Below are 5,803 nucleotides of genomic sequence, written 5' to 3'. Positions count from 1 at the left end.
GCTGCACTATTCACGCATACGCTTTCATTTTTCTAAAGATGCTTTTCGTTGTTAGAAGTTGTTGTCAGATCCATTATAATTAGATCCTAATTATCAAAATCATTATTATTGTGTAGGGAGAGGAAGCATTGCAAGCAACTGTTAAAGTTATAGGATCTTGTTTGACAGAGGAGAAACCTTCCAGGATATATACATGGATGGCAAACAAGAAAACAAAAAACCCTACTAAAAACTCTGTCTGGGAAGCGTGTAAAGATCTGGATAGTAAATGCTCTCATTGGAATGAAAATCCACCCAGGTTCTCCCTCCATACCTATTCCTCCTGTCTCTAGTCCCACATTTTTTGGAAAAGATCAGAATAAAATTCCCCTGCTTCAGTTTGCTTATGTAAATATTCATCTTTGCACTTTGCATTCAGGTTTCCAGATATAAAATGCACTTTTCTGATGTATGTCAGGGTTGACTTATAGATGCCTTAATACAGTTACTTTTTTGCGTTTAAGGCAGCAAATGTAAGTGAAGAGATGGCTGTGATGCGTGGAGATGCTTCTGCCATACACTAAAAGTCTTCAGAGTGAGAGAGAAAAATAATGGACTATATATATAAAAAAAAAAAAACCAACAAAAACCTCTCAAAGTAAGACAAGATCCTTAGAGCTGGCAACTAACAGTTGGTAGAAATAAAGCTTCCTACTGGCAGTCAAATCAAATGTAGTAACAACTCAACGACTCCCTGCTGCTAGCTGACAGCATGGTGTAACACACTGGGACAAACATTCACGTAAACACTGATTGCAGGAAAACATCATTTTCCAACTCGCCAAGTAGCTTTTTGGTTGCTTGTGCGCCTGTGTAGGGGGGATTTAAAACCAGTGGCGTGTGGTTGGGAGGACAGGGCACACTCTGGAGCCAGCTGAGCGAGGGGGTGGGTGAAGATCACTTGCTTTGTGAGTTTTAGTCCTGAGTCTTTTAAGACGCTCGTCCTCTGATACTATTTCTGGTATGTTCTTTCTAATTGCTTCTCCAATTTAACGGAGCTTGGCTGGCAAATTATAAATTTGCAGAAAACCAGTGAGGGAGCTGGGTGGGGAGGGAGACAGGTACACGGTGTGCACACACCTACACTCTGCCTTTCAGCGATGGAAGGAAATTGCAGCTAGAAATTGTGAAAAATCTGATGATGCAAACTTTGACTCTCTCTTGAGACTGAAGGCACTTTTTTGTCATCCTTTTCCTTTTGGAAAGTGATGAATGACAGCTATGTCTCTCAGATCTGTAGTACTGGCTTTCTGACTGGTGCAAGTAACTGCTTTTGATGCTGTAATCATTTCAAAATAATCCCTTTTTAGGAAGCCTGTTATGTTCTTGAATAAATCTTTACTTATTTTAATAGTTCTGTATTTTTCTCCCTTGAAGTAGCAGCATGATAATTTTATTTTCTTTTGCTGTTTCGGTTGATTTCTCTTAATAAAAGAATCCTCACAATTAATAATTAGATGACTCCTTGACACTTTACCATGTCCTCTGGGGCCTAGAGACATCAGGTGGACTCCACCTGGTACTACTGGAGTATAACCGCAAGTAGAATGATGTTCTGTCACAGAAAAACACCTAACTTTTAACCAGAGATTTGCTGTCTTCCAACATGTGATATGAATTAAAAGTGTTAGGCTGTTGTCTGAAAATAGAGTAATAAAATCTTACTCTTCCTGATCTTCGTATGATGAAACTTGGCCATCATTCTGGAAGTCACATCACAGCCTTTCAGTTGAAACTGTTTGGGTATGGGAAGTCTCCTGGTATGAGTTTGTGCAGCACTCCAGGCACTGAAGAGCTGACTCATTTGAGGCATATTAAGTACTGTAGCAACAAAAAATATATAACATTAGGCTAGAAACCAGTAAAATGAGAGGAGGTAAGTCTGAAGTTTTCTAATGATATGGTTGTAACTTCAAACAACAGCCATGTTCTAACTGTAAAAATGTTAGAAACACGGGAGAAAGAGAAACCTAAAAATTAAGTAGGAATATGAAGTATTTACGGAGGTTTAAGTTATATCAGAACCTTAATATGTACTCAAAATGCAAAATCACACATTTCTTTTATGTATAACTTTCAGACATTCCAGAATGATTTTCATTTAAAGTACCATCTACTTCTTTTGTTGCTTTCTCTTCAGTATTTGCCTTTTTTTAAAGTATTTGAAAACCCACTCATACCAAAAAAGTATCTATTTCTACTTGAAATACATGAAATCTATAGAAGTAGGCAAGTCTTTTCTGCAGGAAACTTTCTGTGGTGATGGCCTACTAGTAGTAGTGCATAAGACAGATAGTAGCATGTTTGTTGCATACACACATGCAAAAATAAAGGTCAGTTTCGTGATTTTTATATTAGTGTTATTTTTTGCCTTTCAGCTGGAGGTTGGTTGGTTTGTTTTTGTAAGTGTATTGCAGTGACATATATTGTATGCACTGGACATCTGTGTTACTGAGGGCTGGCACCTCTTCAGATGTCTGGTGTTTGGGCTCAAAGATGCAAGGTCTTCGAGTATTCTTCCCCGTTTTGTTCCCAAAAGGGTACCTGATGTAAAGAATAATTGTTTTGCAGTCTGAAAAGATTTAAATTCTATTGGCTGTAAGTGCTTCAGCTTTTAAATTCAGAAGAGTAATGTTATGGTCTGTCAAACCATAGGATCTGTATGCTGCAGAGCTTGTGCATGTCTAAGGATACATTTAATTAAACCAGCATTAGTGCATCTATACAGACTTATTAAAACACTTAGTTTGTCTCAATAATATTGATTAAATAGCAGTAGTTTGTTTAATCTAAGTGTATTTTTGCTATTACTACATTACTTCCAAGTAATCAGGGTAATAGTCATCATCAGTGAAATATCATGTTAGTTATGAAGTAATGCCATAAGAATTGATTTAGACTTGGCAGGAAAGGAAAGCTTTCTATCATATAGTGCTAAAGCCTGATTTGGATTATTAGAATGAGAGTTTTAAACATAATTTCTGTTCATATAAACGGGGTGTGTTTTATAGGCTTATAGGTTATTCCACATTCTGAGTATCCATTATATCAAGGAACACCTCAGACAGTTAATTATGCAAAACATCATGTAAGTAATTACACAGTATTATTATGCATTTAACAGTTTTATTGATTTGCCAGTTGCTCACTTACAGTATTTAGAGCTATAAACAAGAGATGCTCATCCTCAGTTGAAATAGGTCCAAGGAAATGAGCTAAAGATAAATGACACTAGTATGCATTGTTGCATCAGATGTAATCCTTAAATGTAGAAGCTGTCAACAGTGATAATTTGCAACACATTGGGGTATCTCAGGATCATTTCCTTCTTGTTAACAAAGTTTATCAACCAGGAAGCACAGGGAATCAACTTGAAATAGAAAGGGAAGCAATAATGAATATTTAGATACGGTGCGGAGGGGGTGGGGGTTTAAAAATCATTCCCCCTCCTTTTGGAGGATCTGCAGCAGTTACAAGTCAGCCACTGGAAAATTTTGCTTTTTTAAAAGCAGCACGGAAAACAAACTAAACGCAGCCTCTCAGATTCGGTGCAGATGTGCTAGGCCTCAGACAATGGCTTGTTTTGTTAAACTAAAAATGACCACGCAGTAGTGTAGTCTTCCCTTCATTGTGTATAGGAAGTGCTTTAGCAGAGCTTAGTAGATTGCATACAGACCAATAATAACTGTTGGGGAAGCTGGATCCTCTGTCAGCAATCATCGGCTGACTCGGCCCACTGCTGGTAACAACACGATGGCTTCAAGCATTGTTGCTTCTGTTCCGCCTGCTAGTGGCTATGACAGCTGCTTGGGAAGAAGTCAGTGGCTTGCTTTGCTTTTCGTTACCACCGTGAAGTGGTGAAGGTTTCAAGAAAACATAAAAGAAAAAAGAAATTACAAAACCCAATGAAACATTCAACATTTGTTTAAAACAAACACACACAACCCCCCAAAAAAACCCAAAACCCCAAAAAACCCACTGCAGCTGTTCTGTTTTGCACAGAGTACTCTTTACTACATAGTTGTACATGGGTGTTCATTAATAAAGACCTAATGCGTAATAACAATTTTGTTTGTGTGGGTGCGGGACAAGATTAGCACTACTTTGCAATTAATGATCTCATCCATTAGGTTAACCAAGCTGGCCTTACGATATTTCTTATTGAAAGAAGAAATCCTTTCTTTTCCTTCCCCCAACTAAGCCAGTGCACCTTAATGCAATGATGATATGTTAGACCCAGCAGTTGTCAAAGCATCGTATTACTGTGATGCCATAATGACACCCTGTCTCTGTAAAGTAGTCATGTTTTCTCAAATCACACGTTGCACCGTTGATTTCTGACATGACACTTCATTCAGTCACTTGCCTTTTCTTCAGCATCTCCATTCTCTGACAATAGCAGCTGGTGCCCATTTTCCCACTAAGTGATTCACATTTTGCCACTTTACTAGAGTGCAATTAGCTGAAGCAGAAAAAAATGCTCAATATAAAGCAGTTCTGCTGAAATTGTTACACGGCTCCTTAACAGGACCTGGTGAAAGTCTTGAGGTGTTGTCGTGGGCATCGGTGCAAGAAGCAACATTTTCATTTCTTTCCACACAAACAATTCTTCCCTTTTATGTTCAGAGAAGCAGAGTATGGGAAATCACTGGAACGTGGTGCACTGTTTTCTGTCTATTGATTTCGGTACAGACCTGTGAAATGATACCGGCAGTAAGCACAGTATTTGAGAGGAAATGTGGTCTTTATCGTCAAAGAAAGGAGCTGGCTTCCATTCCTGACTCTGCTACAGACTTACCATGTCACCTAGACCAAGGCGTTCTTTCATGCATTGTTTTTTACAGTTGAAGTGTGAGGATAACAAGTTAAGACCTTTTTGGTTGACATCCATGTGAGTTAGAAGAATGTATCAGAGGAAAATCAGATGGATTGTACTTTTAGCGTCAAAAGTACCTAGGTGTGCATAATAACACCTGCCTTGCTGATGCTCCCACGTAGTAGCTGTCATTAAAAATGTCAACTGATGACAATCTATTCTGGCATTTAGGGAAACAGAGTAATTCTCTCTTCAAGAAAAGAAAAACTTCATGTGCAGGTAAAAGTGGACTTTTGTGTTGGTCTATAATGAAGGTGCTCACTCTAATTATAATGACTAGTTACTACTCTCACCGAAACTACGAGCGCAGCTCTGAAGTAGCAAATGATGCTTTCAGCAGAGCTTTTCCTACTTGAAAAGCGAGCATGAAGCGTGTTGTGAAGTATTGGCATGTTCTTTTGACCTCCTTTAGGTATTGGTAACAAGGGAGATGAGGGAAGAGTAACTTTCTAAACCAATTGCATGTATGGATGGAATATAAAAAGCTTGAATAGGAAGGCTTTCTTTTTTTAAGGCTGTATCCTGTAATCAGATGCATTTAATTTTTGCACTCCACTTGTATATTGATACTGATTTAGCCAGTGTCAGCACTGTCAATATCATTAGTAATGTGGCAGGTAGATGGAAATATGAATGTGATTGCATTAATAAATTCTTAATATATTCAACCTTTCATAAGCACATGGCATTACAATTTATTCACTATTGTTTAAGACCGTTTTAAAGCAGGAGTTGCATTTTGAAGTGCTCTGTCATTCTACCTTTCTGCCAGCAGTGTCTGGCTTCAGGTCTTAAAGAAGTTGTGAAGTGAATTCAGCAGAAATGTGAAGAATCATTGCATATGACTCAAGGCTTGCAGCAACCTATGCAATTTCTCATGTATAAGGG

The sequence above is a fragment of the Phaethon lepturus genome, unplaced genomic scaffold (assembly GCF_000687285.1).
Source record: "Phaethon lepturus isolate BGI_N335 unplaced genomic scaffold, ASM68728v1 scaffold12245, whole genome shotgun sequence".
NCBI classification, from domain to species: domain Eukaryota; kingdom Metazoa; phylum Chordata; class Aves; order Phaethontiformes; family Phaethontidae; genus Phaethon; species Phaethon lepturus.
The sequence above is the reverse complement of the archived record's forward strand: the minus strand, read 5'-3'. Positions refer to the sequence as shown.